This window comes from Lycium ferocissimum, chromosome 6, assembly GCF_029784015.1.
Source record: "Lycium ferocissimum isolate CSIRO_LF1 chromosome 6, AGI_CSIRO_Lferr_CH_V1, whole genome shotgun sequence".
Taxonomy (NCBI): Eukaryota; Viridiplantae; Streptophyta; class Magnoliopsida; order Solanales; family Solanaceae; genus Lycium; species Lycium ferocissimum.
In genome coordinates this window covers 33,896,295-33,909,665 of record NC_081347.1, presented here as the reverse complement: position 1 = coordinate 33,909,665, position 13,371 = coordinate 33,896,295, and positions in this window count along the sequence as shown.

The window sequence follows — 13,371 nt, the reverse complement described above, 5'->3', positions numbered from 1 at the left end:
TTTTTTGGGAAAGGCAAAAAGGTTTGTCTTGGAGTCTAGAGTGAATCCGGAACGAGAGGTACATGGACACCATGGGTCCTCTGCGGGTCATGAATAATAAGCAATGACATCAGATAGTATGTATGTACAGTGTGTTTAGGTCCCCTTGCATCGCATTTTGCATTACACTACATCTCATATTTCTATGTTATACATATGGGTGCTACTGTCATTAAAACTGCTTATGTGACCTCATGATTTAGTTGTGAGTCTAGATGGAGAGGGGATTTGCATATGGTAAGTGTAGTCTTTGAACGTCAGATAGTGATTCATATTTCTAGGTGCATCGTATTATAATATGGAATGTGAGTAGGTGAACTTTATTAAATAAAAGGGGTAGAAGTTAGAGTATATGATGAGCGTGGAGACGAGAGTACTAGGTTGGATGGAAGGAAGGGAATGGTTATGATTTGGTACAATGCTCGTACACTTTGGAAAAAAAGAAGAAGCAAACTTCGAGAGTGAAAAGGTAAGGGGTGACATTGTAATAGACTTGATATAGAATCTGAAGTTTCATTGACTTTTCTGCTTATCTTAGTGACTTTATATTGTGTTGCGTGAACTAATCTTAGTCGACCTATGATGCTTACTAGTACGTGTGGTGTACTGATACTACTCTTGCTATGCCCTTTAAGGTGTAGATACATTGCGGTATTAGTGAAGTTTCGCGGAAGTGTGGAGTTACCGAACATTCTCACGACCACGCTATCTCGCTCCCGGCGGAGAGGTTTGTGTACGTTATTTTGTCTTCTTGTAATTAGGAGCTCTTGTACCTGTCTAGAATTGATCCCAGGAATTTCTTTTCAGTTTTATGGTATTTTAAAACAGCGTTTGTACGAAGCTTGTACTTTAATTTTGTGATTTTGAAAGATTGTTGTCGCAACTGTTTTAAATGTTGGGTTAATTGGTAAGGGTTCGCCTACTAGGTTAGTAATATGGTAGGTGCCCTCACGCCCCGTGGGTTGGGTCGTGACACTTAAGGTATTTGCTTGCCTTAAGCAAGTAAAACAACACAAACGACTCAAATAACTTATATATAACAAAGTAAAAATGTCTACAATGGTTTTAGCTAAGAACTACTGGCATGCACTTCTCTCAAAACTGACCCTCTCAATTTCATAATGTCAAACAAGATGTATCACTCAAAACATGTTACGATTCAAAATGAAGCTTCAATCAATGACATAAAGTTATTGGGATTATCAATATATATACAAACGGTACTTTGGGTAATCACTTGTTTTCACAATTTCATTCAACCCTTATGCCCTCACGAAGACCAAAGACTGTCCCACACACATATGTACAAGGATAAATGAGACAAAGACAAAGAAGAAGAGAAACACTCACACTCACAAAGAAGTTCATGTACTACAAATGCAAATGCCATAAGCTTGCCCTTATTTTCAATGCTTTCAACTTTGGACTGTTCGGTTGTGATCACACTAGGACTTTTTCAGGCTTGTAATGTAGGCTTAGCGAGGGTATGATAAATATTTGGTTATTAGTGACTCACCCTCCTTAAACACTATATTTTCTTTCCGGTATGGGCTAATGAAGCGTGGGGGTCGTATTGGAATTGGTGATATGCCTTTCTTTCTCCCTCTTTTTACTTCTTCAACTTCGATGTGTTTCAACAAACTACTATGTATTAACTATCTTTTTGTGCAATAATTTTCTGATTTTTTTTATAGCAACTATATCTGAAATACAACCACATCGAATCCTTTACTAGGTCACTCACACCACCCCCAACTTAGGCTTTTAGCCTCTTTTTCACACATGTTTCCCCGACAACGGTGCCAAAATTTGAAACACTCAAATTACACCTATTAAATGGCGTAAAGTAGATGATGTCAAATATAGTAACCAAACTAGGTTGGGGTCGTATCCCACAGGGAATATGGTGTGAAGAGGTTACTAAAGTAGTAGAGTACTTTCTTGAGGTCTAGTTTCGTATTCAGTTGACTTTGTAGAAAATTGGTTGTCTACTAACTAATTGCTTTTGGTTGTAATAAATGGGTAAAAGAAACCAAGGTTATGTCCCTAGATGAAGTGTAATGCTCCGGGTCTTAATATGATATACTTCTAATGTATTATTGTATGAATGCACTTAATCTCTACTTGACTCCCTAATATTTCCCAATAGTTAGAAAGTATTTCTCTTTATGATTTTCCCAAATATAAAAGAGTGTATATGAAGAATGATTAATATGTGCCTAGTAAATTCATCTCATCCTAAGCGAATTCATTAAACGAGGCTTAACTCCTCGAGTTCTTATTATTTATACCTACCAAACCCTACTCACTTTCCCAAGTAAAGCAAAGTTTATGGCTTAAAGCAATGTTTACAACCATCAATTATGAATGAAGAACGAAGAATAAATAAGCCCTAACAATCCATTATGCATATATCAATTGTAAAAACTCATTCACATAACACCCATCCTTGGGTTCACAACCTTAATATAGAAATTAGCTACTCATGGTGTTAATTGCAAAATAAAGGTTTGAAGAGGTCATTGATGCTTACAATTGATGAAAAGTAAGATGGAAAAGATAGTTCTTGTCCTCAAAAGCTTCAACAACCAAGAGTATTCAATGTTAGGAGAATAAATTCTAAAACTGATAATGAATCATACATAAAACCCTATGAAACTATTTATAAGGTCCAAAAACTCGGAAACTTCTTTAAGACAAAATTGCCACCGACAGAACAAAGTAAGAGAAATTCAATTAAGTACGTCCCATACAATATTTGTACGAGATGGTCCTTTGAAAGTTAGGTCACCAAGTATGGGCCGTACTTCAAAGTACGTCCCGTCCTTCAAGCCCGTATATCATCTTCCAAAATTGAGACAGTCTATTTCTTGCTAATTGAGGTACGTGATACATGTATGGGGACGTACAAATATGTACGACCCGTACTTCTGCAAAAACTGTAGACTTCAGCGAAAATTCCTTGTTTTTGCTTTTTAGTACTCATTTTCCTGAAACACTACAAAAACACATCAAAACAATACAAACTTGCTTAAAAATAAGTAAAACTTATAGTAAAAAAACATTATATGTGCCGTAATTTCACGGCACATCAACACCCCCAACTTAAGGTCTTTGCTTGTCCTCAAGCAAGTAAAACAACACAAATGACTCAACTAACTTAGATATAACAAAGTAAAAATGTCTACAATGGGTTTGGCTAAGAACTACCGGCATGCACTTCTCTCAAAACTGACCATCTCAACTTCATAATTTCAAACAAGATGTATCACTCAAAACATGTTATGATTCACAATGAAGCTTCAATCAATAACATAAAGTTATTGGGGCTATCAATGCATATACAAACGCTACTTTGGGTAATCACTTGTTTTCACAATTTCATTCAACCCTTATGCCCTCACGAAGACCAAAGAATGTCCCACACACATATGTATAAGGATAAACCAGACAAAGAAAAAGAAGAAGAGAAACACTCACACTCACAAAGAAGTTCATGTACTACAATTGCAAATGCCATAAGCTTTCCCTTATTTTCAATGCTTTCAACTTTGGACTATTCAGCTGTGATCACACTAGGACTTTTTCAGGCTTGTAATGTAGGCTTAGGGACGGGTATGATAAATATTTGGGTATTAGTGACTCACTCTCCTTGAACACTACATTTTTCTTTTCGTGATATGCCTTTCTTTCTCCCGCTTTTTACTTCTTCAACTTCGATGTGGTTTCAACAAACTACTATGTATTAACTATCTTTTTGTGCAATACTTTTCTGATTTTTCTCTTTTTATTTTTTAATATTTTTATAGCAACTATACACAAATACAACCACATCGAATCCTTTACTAGGTCAATCACACCACCCCCAACTTAGGCTTTAGCCCTTTTTTTTCACATATGTTTCATCCCCATCTTAGGTTTTTTTTTGGCCTCTTTCTCTTCTTTTCTAGCATTAAGGAGGAAATGGGTGCAAAGATAGAATTATTTCAAACAAGGGTATGGGTTAGTTACAACTAGTTAAGGAAAAAGTTAACGGCTCAAAAGGGGACAACTAGGGATCATATCCATGAACGGGTTAGGCTTATAAGGCAATCATGGCTTCAAATTTACAAAAAGAAAGCCTAAGATCATTTCAACATGCAAACTGTCCTTAGTAATCAAGCATGATCAACGGGGCAAGTTCTAGGATGCAAGTATAATACATGAACACATACTAACAACTCACACACACATTGGCATAAGGATTGTTTTGTTGACTACCCAAGCAAACATTCGTCACACACAATACCCACTGATACTCGAAGATGTCATAAAAGAAGCATGCATGTCAATACACTAACACATTCTGAGCATATACAACAATGTTGGAGAGGGGTCATTTTTTGGTGGAAAATACAAATCACACATGCATAGCCATAAATTCATCAACCACTACCATCTAAGTCATAGTTACTCTATTTTTCCTAAACAACCTAAACATGCCAGTTTCAAAAAAAATATACCCCTCAGGAAAATAACTCTGGCAAAGAAAAGCCGAAAGGGTCCTAAACACATATATACAAATACACAACTCCAGTTGCCCCACCCCCAACTAAAAAACTATGCACTGTCCCCGATTATGTATCAAAATAAGCAGAAGTAAGGGTAAGGGGTACGTGAGGCACGCTAGGCACTCTGATCATCTCGAGCCTGTGATGCCTCCGCAGTCGGAGCTGCAACATCAGTCTCAATAGAAGCTACCTCAGCATCAGTAGCAGGAACGACGGGCACTGGCACCTCTATCTTGGTGCCGCTCGGCGAACTTTCCACCCCACTGCTGGCCTGTACTTTCGGGCAATTCTCTGTCAGGGATTGATGGACAGCTATCTAAATTTGCTCCTCTTGTTTTAGATCGGTCCGGGCATATATCACCGTATCTATGGCCTACCCGAAACGAATCTCAGTTTCCAAGATCTGCTTCCCTCTATCATCTTGTGGAAACTCATTATCCGCTACCAGACTTACCACATTTATCAATGACTCAAGGTCCTCTACAATCGGACCAGCAGGCTCCTCAACAATGACCCGATCTCGAGTCTTCAATGCTTGTAGTTCTGCCTTTAGCCGATCCAGCTCCACCCTATACTCACAGATATCACCACCCGGTCCTTTACGCTCTAAGGCTGCTAACCGCACCTTAAATCCGTCAAGGCGAGACCGGTACAAATGATGAGCCTGTGCAGCCGACTCTGTGATCAGTGCTAGAGCTAAATTGATCTGTTTGTTCACATATGCCTCCATCTGATGTTTTAAAATCTTAGATTGAACGTCAGCCTACTCAGCCTTGATTGCGAACTTTTTGAAGTTTTCTCGATTAATCACAAATGGATCCTGTGGCTGCTGTGTGTATGGAGGATAAATAGTAGTGGCTCTCTGCTCTGTCAAAGGAACTGGTGCAGCCCTCGTGAGAGGAACTACTGTGGCTCTCTGCTCTACTGTGGTAGATGGCAGAGTTTTTGTCTCCGGTGCCGCATCAGTGGGAGGTGTCTCAGTTGTCACATCTCCGGTGACACCTAAATCAGACTCAATATTAGTCTCCTTTTGCCCTTCGGGCAACTCATCAACTATCTCATCAATGCGCTGGTTAGATTTTTAGTCCTCCAACTTGGTCATCCAGATGTCATGGTAATGGCAAACTGTAACACAATGATCTCTATGAGGGATGTTGGTCACGCCTGCTTGCCTACATAATGTAGTGATGTGGCAGGGGAATATTAAGGATGTGGCTTCATATGGTGCCTTTTCTAGAATCTCGGTGGCTATCATCTTTCCAATATCTAGGGGATAATGTGTCATAAGTGCTACAAATTCCACCACTCGATCCAGAGTGAGTGAATTATCATTTTGTGTAGGAATAATTCTGAACCGTACCACAATCCACCAAAATTTTGCCTCAAGAGTCAGCAAACTTTTGAAGATTTTGCCTTTATTCTTTAGCCAAGGCGGATCGGTCCTAGCGATTGCTGATGCAACCCACTGAAGCACAGACCTCGATGTCCGCCTTTATATCTTGTCCCAATACTCGACCATATTTGGTGAGGCAATAAAGTTATCTCCAAAGTAATATTTGTTGATGGCTTTCTTTGGAGATGTCTACCTTTACTTTTCGAACCTCTATCACATCTGGCCTTGCAACCTTCAGTCTTTGCTGGTTTGGTTTCCTTGCTTTGGTCATGTAAGCACCAGAGGCCGCATAGAACTCACGCATGAGGATGGGACAATACTCACCCGGCGGTTGGCTAAAAGCTTCTAACCCATTGTGCCTCAGCGTCTCAACAATACGAGGCTAATCCTCCAGATCCCGGAGGTCAATCTGCCTTTCTTTGAATATACTTCGCAATAGTTTACCCCCTTTCTTCGTTCCATCGATGCCCTGCTCAAACTTTTTCTTCACACCTTCGATCGAGAACCGCAGGGCATTTTCTAAATTTTTTGATCTTAATCGGCCCTTATGCGCTCTTTCGCCTTTGTCTGTTCTCGAGTGAGCGGGGGTGTCGGCATTAGATTCGGAGGTGTCAGCATTGGATTCAAGGGTGTCGGCATTAGATTCACTTCCATCATCAGACCCCTCATTACCGGAGCCCGAAGTAGCAGAAGATTTCTTCTCTTTCGCGGGAGGAATCTTGTGATGGTGCTCTTCGGCTCACTGAAGTAGTTCTTGTTCATTTTAGGGGTCGAATATTTTCATTCTCCTGGTCGCAAGGCTCATTACGTAGCCTAGTCTATATAGTTTCCCTACCTCGACCCCTGCCTTGGGCTGGTTGGGACCCACGACCCCTCCAGACAGTGTTCTTTAGCGGCATACCTGTTGAGGGACAACGTTAAGCATAGGAGAATGCACGGAAGGCAAGTTTAGAACTTATACAATTATTCGCTTCAAAATGATATGTTTCAGTTGTGTAGCCCATACATGATAAGTACGGGACGTATAATTAAGTACAACTCGTACATCATGTTATACAATAGTTGACTCAGAAGTACGACTTGAAGGTACGTCCCGTACAAAAATGTACGGGGCGTACTTCCAAGTTGTACCTCATTTTGGCAAAAAAAAAGAGAGGTCATCTTTGATTTACAAATGTGCGGGCAAAATGTATGGGGCGTACAAAGTCCCGTATTTTCTGCTCATACATTAAGAACTGTACACAGACCTCAATTATATTTTATAGCATTGTACAACATCACATACACATATTCTACTTCCTGCGTCATTCATTTATGGGGTACAGGGGTTTGGGTTACTTAGACTTCACCCGTTTCATCTATTTCACCTAATTGGCAATTCATCGAATAGTTGGCGGGCATAACATTATCGGACTTCACAATTAAAGTCGCCCATTGGAATGCCCTCCGACTCAGTGGAGGGTTCGATATACTCGCCCCCATGAGTTCTTTGTACAACACAACATACTAATCCCCACCCCCAACTAAGATGCAATCCTCAATCAAAAACATAAACCAAAAAAAAATAATCAAAATTCTGTCTACCCTTACATGAACACGAATTCATACATATATTTACCATGAAAACACATGAAGTATGGATTAAAAACATCAATATACCTGGGAGTAATGAGAAAACTTGAAGAAATACAGAGAATTGTAGAACTTTTTGGGCTTTTGTTTCCATTAAATCAGGTTAGGGTTAGGATGTGTTGATTGGATGATGGTAGTTATGGGGATTGTGAAGTTAATGGAGATTAATGGGTTTAATGGGTAGTGGGAGTGAAGGGTTTGTTGGTTATGGAATCGTGGGTGAAGAGGAATATGAGGAGGTGAAGTGTTTTGAGTTGGAAAAGAAGAGGGAAAGGTAGGGTGTTTTATTTAAGGGGGATTTGATTTTTCACGAAATGTACATCCCTACTTTTGAACTACGGAAGTACTTTTAAGACGTACCTTCTTTTTCAGCCAAATTTGGAGTATCCAAATTGTACAGGGCGTACAATTTTGTATGTCTCGTACTAATTGCACGTACTTGGATGGCAAATTCCAGTGACCACCTACTTTCACCCCTTAAGGTACGAGGTGAAAGTATGGTCCGTACAATAAAGTACGGCTCGTACTTCCATCCTGTACCAGGATGGCAAATTTCAGTGAGTTGCAAATTTTGTTCTTCAATGTACGGGCCACAAGTACGCCACGTACAATTTCGTACGGGCAATTTGATGGCCCATACTTTTACCGTCGAACTTGGTACTTCCCTTTTTTCGCATCTTATTTCAGCTCTGTTTCTCTGCACATCAAAGTCCTAACACACAAGCAACGTTAAAAGCACAAAAAGACAACAAAATAACAAAAAGAACATAGAAAGCCTCAAAGAAAAAAAAACTTAAAATCTTGGGTTGCCTCCCAAGCAGCACTTGATTTAACATCGCCGCACGATGGTGTTACCGTTTTGCTCCAGGTTAGGAGTGTAGCCATGCTTCAGCCTGTGTCTGTCAACGATCCTATCTCCATCGATGCACTAATGGTAGTGCTTCACCCTTTGGCTGTTCACCCTAAATGTCTGAGTTCCATCCATGGACTTCCATTCCATTGAGCCATTGGGTGAAACACTCGCTACTTCGAAAGGTCCGGACCATCTAGATTTCAATTTGCCCGGAAAGAGCTTCAGCCTTGAGTTATACATAGGACAGAATCACCCTTCTAAAATTGAGGATCTTGACATCATGATAGTATTTCATCTTCTCCTTGTACAAGGCCGCACTTTCATAGGTATGGTACTGGAATTCATCCATTTCATTTATCTGAAACAACCTCAGCTTGGTTTCTTCTTCCCAATCCATGTTCAACTTCTTCAGTGTCCACAAGGCCTTCTGTTCAAGTTTGACTGGCATATGGCACGCCTTGCCAAAAACCAGCCTATAAGGAGAAGTCCCAATGGGCGTTTTAAATGCTGTTCTGTATGCCCAAAGAGCATCATCAAGTTTTCGAGCCCAGTCGGTTCTGTTTACATTGACCGTCTTTGCTAAAATACTCTTTATCTCCTGATTGGAGGCTTCCACCTGGCCTCTAGTTTGAGGGTGATATGGAGTGGCCACCCGATGATCAATACCATACTTTGCAAGCAGTACCGCAAATGCCTTGTTACAGAAGTGCATCCCGCCATCACTAATAAGAGCCCGTGGGGTGCCAAATTGGGTGAAGATTTTCTTTTTGAGAAAGTTAATGACACTCTTCCCCTCATTACTGGGTAAAGCCACAACTTCTACCCACTTCAAGACATAATCAACAACCACCAGAATGTATTTCATGCCACCATATCTCACAAAGAGCCCTATAAAGTCGATAGCCCAAATATCAAAGAGTTCAACTTCCATCACATAATTCATAGGCATCTCATGCCTTTTAGAAATCGCTTCTTGACATTGGCATTGATCACAAGATTTCACCATTAAGTTTGCGTCATGATAAAACGTTGTCTAGTAATACTCACACTCGAGCACTTTAGCTGCAGTCTGATTTCCACTATGATGACCCCTAACAGGCGTGTCATGGTAAGCCTTCAGAATATCCATCACTTCCGACTCGGGGACACAACGCTTAATGACATTGTCGCATGCATGTCCAGAACAAGTACGACTCATCCCAATAGTACTGGCGAGAGTCCCTTAAGAACTTATTCTTCTGATATCTTGATTTCAACTGGAATAAGACCCGTCACAAAAAAATTGGCGATATCTGCATACCATGGGGCCACATCGGAAGACACTGCTAGAACCCTCTCATTTGGGAATGCATCGTCTAAATCAAGCTCCTCTGATGATCTCCCAGCTTCTTCAAGCCGTGAGAGATGATTTGCAACCTGATTTTTAGACCGCTTGTGCTCCTTCAACTCATCAAACGCCTTGCGACATTTCTCATAAAAATCAAACTTAGCCTTTTTTTCAAGAAACTTGCACATGGGGTTAGCAATCTTGGAGAAATCCTTAATAAAGCGCCGATAGAAACCAGCATGCCCCAAAAAGCTTCAGACCCCTTTCACAGAGATGGGTGGAGGAAGCCTGGAAATGACATCTATTTTAGTTTGATCAACCTCAAGCCCTTTCTCAGAGATTTTATGATCGAGGACAATCCCTTCCTTGACCATAAAATGATATTTCTCCCAATTAAGCACAAGATTAGTCTCCTCACATCTCTTCAGCTCTCAACCCAAGTGGTCAAGACATTCATCAAACAAATCACCCACAACTGAGAAATAATCTATGAAGACCTCCAAGAAATCCTCAACTATATCCGAGAAAATAAACATTATACACCGCGAAAATTTAGCCGGTGCATTACAAAGACCAAACAACATCCTACTGAAAGCAAACGTCCCAATAGGACAAGTGAAAGTAGTCTTCTCCTGATCTTCAAGACTATTGCAGATAGTAAATAGGTGAGCCCGATTCAATTGTTCCGAAGAAGGGAGGTATCAAAGTGGTACCTGATGCTAAGAACAAGTTGATTCCAACTAGAACTATTACCGGGTGGTTATAGCGATAATACCCATATGGAAGCAATAGTATGACCTTCACGCCAGCCGATCAAGCATCTGATCAATAAAAGGCATGGGGAAATGTTCATTGTAAGTTGGAGAATTCAGCTCTTTTCGATAATCCATACAAACACGCCACCCGATAATAGTTCTAGTTGGAATCAACTAGTTCTTAGCATTAGGTACCACTGTGATACCTCCTTTCTTCGGAACACATTGAACCGGGCTCACCAATTTATTATCTGCAATAGGATAAACAACTCCAGCATCTAACCACTTGATAATCTCTTTATTGACCACCTCTTGCATGGGTGGATTCAATCTCCTCTGGTGTTCAACACTCAGTGTGCTATCCTCCTCGAGCTGAATTTTTTGCTCACAAATACCAGAAGGAATACCCCAAATGTCATCAATGGTTCACCCAATCGCACGTCTATACTCTCTCAGAATCTCCAACAACCTCTTTGTCTGCTCATCATTTAACAATGCAGACGCAATCACTGGCAAAGTGTCATCCGAACCCAGAAATTCATACCTCAGATGTGAAGGAAGCTGCTTAAGCTTAATCTTAGGCGGCTCTACAATAGATGGGTTCACTGCAGGAGTCTTTTTATCCTCTGTTGACACCTAATTTTTGACCTCCCGAGATCTATCTTAAGTGCTCGGAGTCCTTGGACAATAAATAAAATCAGCTGTGCACCCCTGAGGGGGTCTATGTAATTTTATAAAATTATTTGGGATAACATGTCACCCTTTTGACTTGATAAATAAATATTTAAAGTATTTTAATTTGTGGAGATTTATTTTGAAGAAATTGCAATTACTCGGAGGGGCAAGAAAACCCCCTTTTAATGATTATTCGTTCAGTTAATTAAATCAGGAAAATTAGATTAATGAGCAATTTTATTCCAGTTTTATTGTCCAAGGCATTTTGAGTAATTAAAAGGGATGACCATTTTACCATTTAAGCGCGGATTCTGCGCGCGTTTGAGTAATCGATTTATTTTCTTAACTTAAAGACCGATGCCTGCAAAATGATTTTTCATAAGGGTTGTTTTCTTAAACTATTTAAGTCCTAATGGACTAACAATTGCTTTTTTTTATTTATTCATTTATCTACGTATTGGTTTTTTTCCCACCCTCTATATATATGTATGTATATACACCATGTATATATCAATATACATGGTGCATACACACACACACACACACACACACACACACACACACATATATATGAGACCTGACCTTTTAAAAACAGATGGACCAGGCCCAGTCCAAATGGACAGCGACCGGCCCATTTAACAATTAAAAGGAAGGGGGGAGTCTTATACTCCTCCCTTGCTCATTTTATTTCGCATAGGGGCCTCGGTTGTAAATGAAAGGAAAAGGAGGAGGCTAGGGTGAAACACTAGCGCCGCTCCTTCCCTCCACCACCTGCTCTCCACTGTTTAACGTCGTGTCCCATCGACTTTGGAGCGGGGAGGAGGAAAGGCATTCAATGCTTTGTCCTTCTCCCCCCTAAATCCAGGCCAAACAGACCCCAAGGTATACCCACCCCCTTTTTTATTTATATATAGCTGTAGATTCGAGTTTTGAGCCTTTGATTTCTTTTATGTGTTAGATCTGAGGGTTTAATTGGGGTTTATGTGAGAGACTTGCACAAAAATTGCAAGTCCCACATCGAGTATTTGGGCAGTTTCAATGTTTTGGGGTTTCTATAAATAGAAACCCCCATTCCTGAAAAAAAGAGGTCGGAAAAATCAGAAAACATTAAGGCTTTGAGATATTAGTCTTTAAAAGTTGAAATTTGTTCAAAGTTTTCAAGTTTCATTCGATTTGCTCGAAAACCTAGTCCTAAAACTTATTATTTTTTTTTACTTTCTTTGGCATTCTGGGCTCAAGTCTTGGAGGAGATTCGTCCAAGTTCAATTTTGGTTAAGGCCGTGCCCACAAAAGGTAACACTTACTCTTGTTATTGCCTTCATTTTAATTTCAGTCTTTTAATACTTGTTTTAGTTATGTCTTATAGTTGTTATGATCTTTTCTAGCTAATTATGATGGTAGTTTGCTTAGGTTAGGAGCTGCTGTTAATTATTTAATAACCTTGTTTGGTTGGTCTCTATTTGTATCCTTGCAATTTAGTCTATGTTTAATTCGATATGGATGTTGGTAGAATTTGTTTGAGCTGGGACCATTGTATTCCTAGGTTTGTCTTTGGTTTTCTTTATAGATGAAAATGGGATTTGATGGGGAAGTGAATTTGTTTAAGTTTGAGGTAGACCCTTGACCTTTGTTGGAGAAGTCTGATTATCCTTCCCAACAAATTGCCCCAGTTCACTGCCGAAGAAATAGTTCCACGTTGCGCTAAAGCTCCTGCGAAACTTAAACTAGATAAAATAGTTAGTAAATAAATATCGAAAGTAAAGAGACGTAAAATAAACACACTAAAATGACACCTCTCAAGCGTTAACTTGTGAGAATGCGGCCTTGTAAGCTGAAATGGTTCAATAAAATGAAGTCTTAGGCAAAGCTTATGAAAAAGAGTTTTAGGCCGATGATTCATGAGAATGACGCCTTTTGGCGATGATTAATGAAAATGAGGCCTTAAACCAGATATGAAGATGCGTCTATTTAAGCCAAATGATTTATGAAAATGAGGCTTTTTAAGCCTACATAATGAGGTTTTTCTTTAAAACCCAATGATTGATGAAAATGAGGCTTTCTAAGTCGACATGATTCATGATTCATGGTAATGAAAATGAGTCTTTCTAAGTCGACATGACACTTTTGAAAATTTGTAAAGCATTTAT